Raw genomic sequence first — 14,187 nt, 5'->3', positions numbered from 1 at the left:
ATCAAAATATGTTTTGAAACAAGTGAAGACAGAAACACAAGATATGGAAACCAAGTGATACAGCCAAGGCAGTAGTAAGAGGGAATTTTATAGCAATAAACACCTATGTCAAAAAAATAGAAAGATTTCAAATAAACAACTTAGCAATGCACCTGAAGGTACTTGAAAAGTAAAAACAAATGAAACCCAAAATAAGTAGAAGAAATAATAAAAATCAGAGCATAAAGAAATGAAATTGAGACTTATAATACAAAAGACCAATCAAATGAAAAGTTGTTTTTTTGAAAAAATAAACAGAATAACCAAGAAAAAAGATCAAAATAAATAAAATCAGAAATGCAAAAGGAGACAGTACAGCTGATACCACTGAAATACAAAGGATCTTTAGACTATTATGCACAATTATATGACAATAAATTTGAAAATCCAGAGGAAATGGAAAAATTTCTGGACACATATGTCCTACGAAGACTGAACCAAGAAGAAATAGAAATCTTAAGTAGACCAATCATAAGTAACGAGATTGAATCAATAATAAAAAGTCTCCCAACAAAGAAAAGCCCAGGACCAGTTAGATTTATTGCCAAATTCTACCAAATATTTAAAGAAGAATAATACCAATACTTTTAAAACTACTTCAAAAAACTGAAGTGGATATAACTTTTTCAAACTCATGCTACGAGGCCAGCATTACCCTGAAACCAAACCCAGGCAAGGACACAACAGAAAAAGAAAACTACCAGCCAATATCCCTTATGAACATAGATGCAAAAATCCTCAATGAAACACTAAAAAGCTGAGTCCAACAGCACATCAAAAAGATTATACACCATGATCAAGTGAGATTTATCCCAGGGGTGGAGGGATGGTTCAACATATACAAATCAATAAATGCAATATATCATATCAACAGAATGAAAGAAAAAAAAAACACATGATAATCTCAATAGACACAGAAAAACAGTTGATGCAATTTAGCATCCATTCATGGTAAAAACTCTCAAGAAATTAATTACACAGGGAAAGTATCTGAATACAATAAAGGCTATATATGACAAACCCACAGCTAACATACTGAACAGGGAAAAACTGAGAAGTGGAACAAACCAAGGATGTCCACTCTCACCACTCCTATTCAACATAGTACTGGAAGTCCTAGGCAGGACAATTAGGCAAAAGAAAGAAAGAAAGGGCATCCAAATTGAAAAGAAGGATGTCAAATTGTTTGTTTGCAGATGACATGATTTTATATAGAGAGAAATCTAAATACTCAACCAAAAAATTCCTAGAACCAACAAGCAAATTTAATAAAGTTGCAGGATAAAAAAAATCAACATACAAAAAACATTAGCACTTCTATACACCAACAATGAACTAGCAGGAAAAGAAATAAGAAAGAAATCCCATTTACAATCACAGCAACACTAACAAAATACCTAGGAATAATTTTAACCATAATGTAAATGATTTCTACAAGAAAACTATAAAACACTGATTAAAGAAATTAAAGAAGACACACACACACACAAATGTGGAAAGGGATCCCATGTTTATGGATCAGAAGAATCAATAGTGTAAAAATGACCATACTATCCAAAGTGATCTACAGATTCAATGCAATCCCCATCAAACTTCTAATGACACACTTCACAGAAATAGAAAAACAATTCAAAAATTTATATGGAACAACAAAAGGCCCCAAATAGCCACAGCAATCCTAAGTAAAAGAACAAAGTTGAAGACAAAAACTCCCTGACTTCATAATATACTACAAAGCTATTGTAATCAAAACAGCATGGTACTGGCACAAAAACAGACACATAGACCAATGGGACAGAATAGAGAATCCAAAAATAAGTCCACATACCTACAGCCAACTGATTTTCAGCAAAGGAGCCTAGAACATACTTCAGAGAAAGGATAGTCTCTTCAATAAATGGTGCTGGGAAAACTTGATATCCATATGCAGAAGAATGAAACTAGACTCTTATCTCTCACCATATATCACAATCAACTCAAAATGGATTAAAGAATTATATTTAAGACCAGAAAATATGAAACTTCTGGAAGAAAATACAGGTGAAATGCTTCAGGACATAGGACAGGGGAAAAATTTTATGAATAAGACTTCGAAAGCACAGCAAAGATAAACAAATGGAATTACTTCAAACTATAAAGCTTCTGCATAGCAAAGGAAACAATAAACAGAGTGAAGAGACAACCTGTAGAATGGCAGAAAATATTTGCAAACTATGCATCTGACAAGGGGTTAATATCCAGAATATACAAAGAACTCAAATAAATCAATAGTAAAAAAAATAAAAGATCCAATTAAAAAATGGCCAAATGAACTGTGCTGTAGATTGGATGCCCACCCTCCCACCACCAACCTCATTGAGGTTTACTCCCCAAGGTGGGGCCTCAAAGAGGTGATTATATTGTAGGACTATGCTGTAGTGAAAGGATTAATAATGGTAGTCAGGGGTGTGGTTCTGAGGGATTTAAAAGAAGAGCACATGAGAGGGTAATCTTTCTCTGCTCTGCCATTTTCTGCCATGTGAGACCTCTCGATCACTACCATCACCACCAAGACCCTCAACAGATGTGTACTCTGGATTTGGACTTCCTAGCCTATAAAACTATAAGCAATACATTTCATTTTCTTACAAATTACCTGGTTCTGTGTATTTTGTTAATAGCAGCAGAAACAGACTAATAAAGCTGAATAGACCTTTCTCAAAAGAAGTCATACAAATGGCCAACATGTATATAAAAAAAATTCTCACCATCACCAATCATCAGAGAAATGCAAATCAAAATCAGAAGGAAATGTCATCTCATCCTGGTTATAATGGCTATCATCAAAAAGACAGAAAATAAATGCTGGTGAGGATGAGGAGAAAGGGGAACTCTTACACATTGTTAGTATGAGTGCAGCTACTATGAAAAACAGTATGAAGGTCTCTCAGAAAACTACAGATAGAATTACCATATGATCCAGCAAACTCATCCAAATGAATGGAAAACAACACGTGAAAGGAATACCTGCACTCCCATTTTTATTGTGGTTCTATTCATGATAGCCAAAATTTGGAACCAACCTAAATGTCCATCAACAGATAATTGGACGATGAAAATGTGGTATATATACACATTGGAGTACTACTCAGCCATAAAAAAAAAAAAAATGAAATTCTGCCATTCACAGCAAGATGGATGAGCTTGGAGAAAATTATGTTAAGTGAAATAAGCCAGGCACAGAAAGAGAAATACTGCATGTCCTCACCTGTATGTGGAAGTTAAATAGTTGATCTCTTAGAAGTAGAGAATAGAATAGTGGTTACTAGAGACTAGTAAGGAAAGGGGGTATAGGGGATACTGAGAGGGTGCACAGTGGATACAAAGTTGTAGAGAGGAAGAATAATATCTGGTGTTCTATAGCAACATAGGGAGACTACAGCTTCTCTCCTTTTTTTCCCCCCAGCTGGCAGGTAAGGGGATCCAGACCCTTGACCTTGATGTTTCAACACTGTGCTCTAACCAACTGAGCTAAATGGCCAGCCCAATACAGGGAGACTACAGTCAACAACAAATTACCGTATAACTTCATATAGTTAGTTGAGAGGATGTTGAATGTTCCCAGCACAAGGAGGTGACAGATGTCTGAGGTGATGGATATGCTAAAAACCCTTATATAATCAGTGCACACTGTATAAATGTACCCATGACATCATACTCCATAAATATAGACAATTATCATGGGTCAATTAAGAAAAAAATAAATTAAAAAGAAAAAAATTTGGAGACAAGCATATGAGAGGTTACCAGAAACTGGGGGTGGGTGACGTGCAGGGTGGATAATTCATCATTGTTTAATGGTACAGAGTTTACATTTAGGATGATGAAAAAGTTTTGGAAATAGATGAAGGTAGTGGTTACACATCATTGTGAGTGTAATAATTCTATGCAATTCTATGCACTTGTATGTTTAACAATGCTTAAAATGACAACCCTTACATGTATATTTTATCACAATAAAAATATAATAAATATTAAATATCAACAATAGGGATCTTGGTTATGTTTCTAAGGTGAATGAAAGTGTTTATAGTGTTTAAATGTTAACAGTGTGGTTTGTTGTTGGTTTAAGATAAATTTCATTTGCTTATTGAGGAAGTATCTTTCACATTCAAGTTTACAAAGAGGTTTTTTGTTTGTAAGGAATGTTGAACTTCATCAAATACCATTTGTTGTCCACAGAGGTGATCACTATTTTTTAGCCTGATTCTAATCTTGGCTTATCGTACCTTACTCATCTTATCTTAAATTGACACACGTGCTTGGGCTGAACGACATGGCTGCCCCACACAGGCTGTTTGAGCTGCCCCCAATGCTGAGTGACCCACCAGCTGAGAGCAGAAACCAGCGCCGAGACGACAGGGCAGCAGTCCCGGGAAGCTGTCAGGTTGCTTACACTGGATTCTTCCTACAGTGAAGGGGTGGTTGCCATTCTGTGAGGCACACACAGGCATTCTGCACGCAGACTTTCCTCCTTCCGATAGTGCTTTTGCTAGCACTACCATCCCAACACTGCCTCTGATCCATGAACTCACTGCCCTGCAGGGCTGTGCCAGAGGACACATGCTATGGAATTCACTGTAACTCAGAGGCAGCTGGCCTGATAAAACTAATGGCATGGCCTAGTGAAGACTTAGTTATGCCCTAATTGGTATCAACACCCAAAAAGATGGTGTACAATTTGAGTCAGCATCAGATATGTGGTGCTGTTTTTCCCAAAACTTGAATACGTGGGTCCAGGAATCAAGGATGCAGGTAGGAGCAGCTCTTCACACTATTACACATAATTTACTCACTCACGGAACTGTTACTTTCTGTCTCCTTCAAGCTCTGGTAGCTTTGGTTCCCAAGGAAGGTATACCTCCACCAGGTGAAAAAAATAATTTCGTTGAAGTGGAAGTTGAGATTGCTACCTGTCGTTCTGAGCTTTGCATGCTACTGAGTCTGCTGTAGATTATCATGACATGTACCCTACATTCTTGTGTAACTTTTCGTGTCTCAACTCTTGTGATGAGTCTTAAACATTTCTTTGTTTCCTTTCACTTTTTTCTGCAGTCTATCACCCAGAGTTTTACCTATTTTGTTATCACTTGTTCAAACAACTTTCTCTTGTATCTGTTCTTTTAAGTTTTTCTACGATATAGATCATTATTTTTGCCTTTATCTTTATTATTTTCTTCTGGCTTACTTAAATGGTAACTTTTACCTTCCCAGGTTGAAAATATAATTTATACAATTTCTTTCTTGTTTGACAGTGAAACTTTTAAGAACACCCATTTTTCTCAAATTCAGATTTATGTGTACAAAACATTAGTCTTTGTCTTAGTTCGTTCATGCTGCTATAACAAGAATACCATAGACTGGGTGACTTAAACAGCGAACATTTATTTCTCATAGTTCTGGAGACTGGGAAGCCCAAGATCAAGGAGCCAGCAGATCTGGTGAGGGCTCCCATGCTGGTTCTTAGATGGCTGTCTTTGTGCTGTGTCCTCACATGGTGGAAAGGGAAGAGGAAACTCTCTGGGTCTCTTTTTAAGGGCACTAATCCCATTTATGGGGGGCTCCACCCTTATGACCTAATCACCTCCAAATACCATCACATTGGGGTAGGATTTCAATGTATGAATTTGTGAGGGGAGGAGCAGAAACATTCAGTCCATCACAGTCTTCTTGTAATTGCTTTCTTTTATTTGTAGTTTGAATATTTTCATGTATGTTGGATGTTTATATTTCTTCTCTTGAACAATTATGATTATTTGCCCAATTTTTAAATAACTTTTGTATTTTTCTTTGCTTAGTGAATTAATTTTTTAATATGTAAGGTTATTAATTTTGGACTATTGTGTGTGTTAAAAGTTTTTTTCTTCCCTCATCTTCTCTTTTATTTATGTATTTATTTTATTTTATTTCTCAATATACATTGTAGTTGATTTTCATGCCCCTTTACCTGTTCCTCTCCACCCCCACCCCTACCTGCCAGAACATATCTGTTCACTTCACTTCAAAAGTTCAAGGAATTTTTGTGATTGCCGTGTCTTCTTCCCTGCCCCCTTATTTGTTTGTGTGTTTATTTATATGTTTATTTTTAGCTCCCACAAGTAAGTGAAAACATATGGTATTTTTCTTTCTGTGCCTGACTTGTTTCACTTAATATAATTTTCTCTAAGTCCATCCATGTTGTTGCAAAAGGTAGTATTTCAGTTTTTTTTTTTTTTATAGCATAGTAGTACTCCATTGTGTAGATATACCACAGTTCCCTTATCCACTCATCTGATGATGGACATTTGGGCTGGTTCCAACTCTTGGCTGTTGTAAATAGTGCTGCAATAAACATGGGAGTACAGGTATCCCTTCGGCATGATGATTTCCATTCCTCTGGGTATATTCCCAACAGTGGGATCGCTGGGTCATATGGTAGATCTATCTGCAATTGTCTGAGGAAACTCCATTCCATTTTCCATAAAGGCTGTTCCATTTTGCAGCCCCACCAACAGTGTATGAGAGTTCCTTTTTCTCCACAACCTCTCCAGCACTTATCATTCTCAGTTCATCTTCTCTTTTGATTTTAAATCTTTACTTGCATGAAACAAGTTTTGTGCTGTCATTTACTCTTTTCTCAGATTTTATTTTGCTTGATTTTTTTCCCAAATAGTCAATTATCCCAAGATTGCTTATAGAAGAATTCTCTCCCTGTGATTTGTAATGCTGTCATTATTACATGCTGCCCGACACACACATTATGTACATACAAATGTGTATACATACAATTCTGATTGTTGATAATTTGCTGTTAAATATTTTGTCATGCTTTATATTGCCTTTACATATCTTAAAATAAAGGAATTTTCTGGCTGCATAGTCATCCATAATTTAGGTTTAATCTTTTTCCCTTATGGAGAAGTTATTGCTCAGCACACTGAGTAGGTTGACTGAGGACGGACAGTATGACAGAAATAGGGAAACAGAGTGTGACTCTTTTCTACAGATTACTTTCAGAATCATCTTAGATACTCTCTTGCTTCTATGAGTTCTTGATGGTGGACTGTTGTGGTATACCTGAATTTATAGATAATACTGAGTTTCAATAGGTTGAGTGGTTGCCTGGTGTCCCATCTTTATTTAATCTTTACCAAGGGACAGTGGCAAGCTGTTTCTTAAAAGTAGATGAGATACTTGCTGCAGAAGGCATGGCTTTCCTACAAAAGTCTAGTGGCCTTCCCGGTGATTTTCCTGTCAAGATTTTCAGTGGCGCCCAAAGAAAACCATGAGATTAACAATATACTTGGAACTGCATGGCATCTTCAGGGCTACTGGTCAATGGGCAGAGCTACTTCCATCATAACTGGACCAGGTAAAGACCTCCTTTTCCTCTGGTTTTCAGACTCCAGACGGTGTCTCTTTCTTAGTGGTAGAGAGGATAAGGTGTCACACATTCCTCCTTTTTGGAAGGAATTTTCTAGCATGCTTCAGACACCGATTCAGTTTTGTTCATTCTGGCATTTTTTATAAATAGAATCCTACTATATATATTCCCTTATGACTTTAATCAGTCATTATGGCTTTAAGATTTATCCACAATGCTGTAAATAGCCCTAGTTTATTTTCCTTTTTGTCCAGTTTTCTCTCTTGTGAATGCACCATTTGTTTATATATTCTACTATTAATGATCATTTATTTTTTTTCCAATTATGGATAATTAAAATGCTTCAGAGAACACTTGTGTATGGCAGATAGATGTGGGATAATGGCCACATTGTCTCATTCTTCATTTCTGATTATAAAGGGAAACTAGTCAATGTGTCGTAATTAAGTATGATGTTTGCTACAATTTTTTAAAGAAAATACCCTTTACTAGGGAAGGAAGGATCTTTGTACTCCTAGTTTTCTCAGAGGACCTGTCTTCTAGTATTTTAGTTATGAATGAATATAGAATTTCCTTCTAGTGAGATATATGCATGCTTTTCTCTTTTATTCTGTGAGTAGTCGTTGTGGCAGGAACTGTTGTGGCCCACGTTTGCCTGAGCACTTTAATATGTCCAAGCAAACGTCCTGCTGCCTGCACCTGCAGCTCTTCTCCTGAGCACTGTCTCGGAAGCTGCAGAAGGCTGTTCTGCTCCTGCACATGGCAGGCTTCAAGTGCTGGGGGATTAACCTTCAACTTTCATTTTTTCCCAGGGACAGTGACCTTCAACCAACTGACAGGAGTTGGTATTTAAATATTCTGGCTTCTCCTTTGGTGGAGATTACCCTAAGGTGTGTGTTTTATGCTCTTTGCAGAGTTTCCCCGTGGGATGCAACTCCATTTGTCTGCAGTGGTAGCTGGTTTGACAACACATTTTGTCCTCTTTTCATTGTCTTACTTCCTCCTCCTCTGCTAGTGGTTCCTGAGCATCCCAATTAATCAATTAGACTCAAATTCTCTTGTGTCTGCTTCTGGGGAAATCCAATCTAAGACTGCTAACAATTTCACTGTTGGTTTTTCCAACTTTGCATCCCTGGAATAAACCGGGTTTATTCCATGTGATGTATTATACATTGCTGGATTTGTTTTGTTATTATTCTATAGACGATTTTTGCACCTATGTCCACGAGTTACATTAGCCTGTAACTGCCCTTTCTCTCATACTGTCATTGTCAGATTTTCTAGCAAGGTATTGCTAGCCTCATGAAATGAATTGGAGATTGTACCATATTTTTCTAATGACTGCAAAAGTCATTGAAAGACTGGAATTCTTACTTCCTTGAATGTTTAAAGGTATGTTTGAAGCCATCCATGGTTCCATGTTTTTTATAGAGTTTATCTTCCACTCCAAGGTGCTGGTTCTCCCTGAAGTCCAGATCTTATCAATAGGATATTCTATGGCCTGGAGAGGCAGAAATAATTGTGGCCCAGACCTGAAGAGTCAATGCAGTTTTGAGGTGAGATGATAAAGGGGCACTTTCATCACTGCCAGGTGGGAAAAAAAAAAAAGGAAAATTTCCCAAACAAAAAACCTCTTTAAAAAAATTCTAATTGCAATAAGGTAGATAATTACCAAATTATTAATTGCACAGCAGTGCTAGGAACTCTGAAGATTTGCTCCAGTGAGTAAGCCACACCTGAGCAGCAGCTGTGATTACCCTCGGCACATAATTAAGCTTGCAGCTGTCCAGACTCCAGACTGGCTGCCTTCTGTACTATGGAAGAAGCAGGTCAGTGCCTCACCAGTGTCTGTGACAGTATCACCATTTCTGCCTGTCCTCCAAGGATAAGCATTGTTTTTTATTGACTATTTTGGTATAGAGGAGAAGCTCCAGGGCCCATCATAGGCCTATAGCCACTACCTTACAGAACAGAGAACCAGTGTAGAATTTCATTCATCTCTAAAGGCAGACATTTCAACTGTGTTTGTAGGACCTGGGGAAGTAATTACAGGTGAGTGTTGTGGTCTCATTGGGCCTACAATGGACTCTCATAAATGTTGTATCAACACCTGCCCCCTTAGATTTGGACTAGGGAATGCCAGGGACCCCAGGATATAGTATTAGTTCTGAGCCATTGTCTGATAACACAACAAGGTGTGAGTATATTCCCAGTATGTGTATGAAATACTATTAATAAATATTTAAATACTTTAAGAAGGTTGTCCTTCTATTTCCTTCCTAGAGACTCAATGATCAGCCAGCCATTCAAAGTGGGTCAGGTCAGTGATTCAATACCACTGCCCCCCACTTTCCACTCCAAGCCAGGTGTCTCGGTGGCCGTGGACGTGGGCTTGCAGGCTGGCCAGCTGCTCTTCTGTGCATTTCTCAAAGCTCTGGGGGATGTAACGTCTTATGGAGGACCTCATGAGCTGGAACTAGGGGGTGGGGATACCTCACAGCAGGAAGGAGGTTCAGATGATGATAAGCTGAAAAAGAAAGATACAATCCTAAAACAAAACCCAAAGACCACAGACGTGAAGAGGAGCCCCCACACTCTCCCAACCCAAGCACGAGTCACGGCCACTTCAGGAGAGGACGGAGATGCATTCTTTTCTTCTTTGGATCCTCTCTCACTTCCTGGTTTCTGGTAACTTAATAAAAGTGTAGAACTCAACTAAATTATTTTTTTCAGATTACGCATTCTCATTTAATTATGTTTACCATTTGTGTTATATTTTGGAATAAAATACACCTGTGACTTTTTTTTTCAAATTGCGGGTTGTAAAATCAATTTAATGTTTTCTGACAATCATGAACAAAAAAGAAACAGAACAAAAGAGAAAATATTAAGGCATTTCATGCACAGAATAAGGGTACTCATTGTTTTGTGAAATTTTCTTTCCATATACAATGAAACACAATGAAATACTCAACCATTCTTTAGATTTAACACGATTTCAAAGTTCATATGGTAGACAAGTTTATATTATGTCTACTTTTAACCTCATACTTGATTCCTACCTCAGTTGGGGCATACCGGCAAGCCTTGCTTTCTAGAAGGGCTCATACACGCTATTTCTTCTCTGGGCCTTGCCAACCCAAAATGCTTTTGTTAATTTCTTTGACAATGAAAATATAATTTAACAAAATATAAAATAATTTTTTCACTCTCTGTATTCTTTAATCCACTGTCTTCTGGTATTAGTATTGTGGAGAACTCTAGGATTTCATTTTCCGATTTTTTGATCACCATTTTTGCGTGTTCGTGCGTACCCGTGGGAGAGTCCCCTCTCCACCCTACCGTTTTTATTACAGCATTTTGCCACAAGTGTCTAGGAGCGCCTCTCTTTTCTATCAGATTATATCTGTAATTATTTTAGCTAGTTCTGTGCCACATTCAAGCAGTCCTCATTATATTTCAATCTTTCCTTTTGCTCCTCAAAATGGCCAATTGTAAATCAGCACCGATATGTTGTGTTAGAGCCTCTCATGCCTCCTGCATCCCTGTAAGGTCATAACAAAAGTCTACAAAAGGAGACCCTGACTAGTTAGGAAGTGTTGTTCCCAGAGGGGTCTTGCCAACCAGTTAAACCGCTGGTCACAGGCCAGGCTCCGGGGAGAGCCGCGCCCTCACGTCGCAGGAGAGCTCGCGTTGAACTTTCCCAAATGCATGCTCCGTGCTGCTTGCTCCTTGGCTGGGTCGCATGTGACATTCCGATTGCCCTGGCCAAGCTCCCCTCGCTTCTGCGCATGTGCGTGCACCTCCACGCGTTCTCCTCCTGAAGGGCTCGCAGGGACATGGCCCCAGTTTCACACACGCTGTTCCCTCGCTCTGGAAGGCTCTTCTTTCAGGTAAATGTCACCTCCTCAGAGCAACCTCCTCCGACCTCGTAGATACACCCCTTTATATCATTCTTTTTTTTTTTTTTTAGACTTTATCAATTTCTCTTATTTTTTTGCTTTTGAATGTTCACTGTCTCTCCCTAGATGTAGGAAAAGATCTTTTCCATTTCATCCCCGAAACCCTGAAGTCTTAACACTTCTTAAATGACTGTGTGCTCCCTTAATTCAGGAGAAGTTCTAAAAATAAAATTATTAGAGCTTAATATTTGAAATGATGTGCACGCATATTTTGTAGCTTTATTCCCTTTAATACCATGATACAATCATCAGAGTTCACGTAATATCTCAGACAGATTATATTTACCTCCTGCAATTATTTTTTCTTTTAGAAACTAATACTGTTATATTTAATATATATATATATATATTTGTATAGGATTAATATTAGGACCACATACCATTTGAATGATATCTGTATCTGCTGCAAAATTATATTAGCATTTGTTCTAGAAATTTAACAAATATTACCCCATATCTATTATTCCCTGCTGTATTTCAAAGAATATTTTTTCTGGACTTAGAAATAAATGTGTTTTTTGCCAAATGTGTATGTGTGTGTGTGTGTGTGTGTGTGTGTGTGTGTGTGTGTGTGTGTGTGTATCCTAATATATTCCCCTAAACATGTTTTGCTTCCAAGAACTTTAAGGCAAACCAGTTCAAAATTATAATAATCAGGTCTTCTTAGGTGTTCAAAATCATTTAAGCATTCTTCTTTTAGGTCAGTAAATTGTAATTAAATTACCTTCAGAATCAATGAATGTGAAAGACCATCTCCACAAAACAAATACAAGTATAAAAATATACATATATTTAAGTGGGTAAATAGACTGCACCAAGTTTATTTACTAACCCATATTAAGAACTTCTGTATTAGGTAATTTTTATCTTATTTTGTCCTCCAGTGTTTTCATTTGCATTGTTTTATTTGTAAGCCATCTGTAAATCTTTAAGAAAGAGCAAAAGTATTCAATTTGATTTTAGGTAAGCAATTTCAACCTTTTATAATTCTCTCTAATTAAAGACATTACATAGCCTTGGACTCAAGATTGAGAAAGTGAGATAACTTATTTTTCAGTCTTTCTTATTCTGTAGTCATGGTTACACACAAAGATAAAGTCCCAGAGGGGATACAATACAAGGTGAAAACCGCTGGAAAGTCTCCTTAATTTATTATAGTTTCTGTTCCAATATTTAAGGTTCTGCATGAACTTTCTGAATCTGGATGGTGTGCCATGGATAATATGCTGTGTTCTTTCTCAAGGTGTTCCACAAGTTGGACTCTTGGTAGTATGAAGACAAATAAATTTTCATTATTTTGGACACTGACACAATAAATCTAGTAAGAGTTTTTCCCAAACTAGTATATGTCTTTTATTATGATCACGGTAAATATCACTGTTGGAGGTACAAGTCTGTCTTGCTTTAGAATCAATCAACCTCGTGACTTGAATTTTGGGTAATAGTACATTACAGGGTGAATTTTCCCAGCTTTACTGAATTTAAACAAGTATGCTAACTTATGCTTTCATGTATGTAATCTTTAAAGCTCGGATAGACTTAATAGATGATATTTATCTTACCATTTTTTAATGCATTTTAAAATATTACCTTTGAAAGAAAATATATTTCTAGGTTAATAAAATAGCGCAATCAAAACCTTTATTTTTCTCATTAGACTGAAATAAACCAAATGAACAAGAAAAATGGCAGTAAAAGATTTAGCACAGAACATTATTTTTCAGAAGATAATGTTGAGAATATTATGAGAATATGCACATTGCTTACAATTGAGTTGCAGAAAATCAATGCATTTACCTTTGAAAAGCAGAGGTATTCATTGCCTTCAGGCTCCAGGCTGGGAGCCGATGGTCCCACACAGGTGGTCTTCTGGTTTGTAATGAAATAAAATGGAAGAATCTCTCTGGAAGGAAAACTTAGGTCATTTCTTTCTCAAGCCGTATTTATTCCACAGCATATATGGAACACGTTAATAGTTCTGCCTATCTTTCTTTGCCAGAGTAGAAAACAGGTTCTAAATAGTCTGATTATCAGAAAGCCAAAAATATAAGAATGGCATATTTAAAATTATAATTTACTTAACTACTGAAAACTGAACACATTATCTTCTTTAGTTAGGGATTTGCAGTCATCTTTTGCGTATTGCATTTAGCCAACAACCAAATTTTAATTTTTAATTAGGAGTTATTAAAATATAATTAGCAGCAAATAACAGAATGGCAAAGCAACAAAAATTCATAAAGGTCAAAGAAAGCAGCATTTTTAGCCATTGCAAGAGGTGTTTGTTCATGAATTTAGGGAACAGTGGTGACTGCCTCACCTTCCCCACGTTCACCTCCAAGGCAAATTTTCTAGAAGCAACATTCCTCTTTGACAATAGTAATAATGATAATAATACAGAGATGCTGTCAAAACCAGAGAGGATACATTCTTCAGAGTCAGGAGACCCTCAAGCCTCATAAACACCGTGTAAAAAGGAAAATAGCGAATTCCAACATAGCATACACACAACAAAATTAATTCATTTATCAGTGACTGATACAACTTTGAATATGCATTTTCCAGAAGGAAACAGAGGACAACAGAGTGTCAAACCTGTGGAAGTGAAACAATTCATTACAAAATTCACACAGTATATGGATTATAAATGAAAAACAAATGCGTTATCAAAAGAAGTTGGTTGATGCCCCAACACATAGATATCCATATGTTTATATTTATATATATAATAATAAAAATCAGCTTGCATGAGGGTCATAGTACATCTACTTTGAAGTTATATCA

Source organism: Cynocephalus volans, chromosome 2 (genome assembly GCF_027409185.1).
Source record: "Cynocephalus volans isolate mCynVol1 chromosome 2, mCynVol1.pri, whole genome shotgun sequence".
Classification (NCBI taxonomy): Eukaryota; Metazoa; Chordata; class Mammalia; order Dermoptera; family Cynocephalidae; genus Cynocephalus; species Cynocephalus volans.
The sequence above is the reverse complement of the archived record's forward strand: the minus strand, read 5'-3'. Positions refer to the sequence as shown.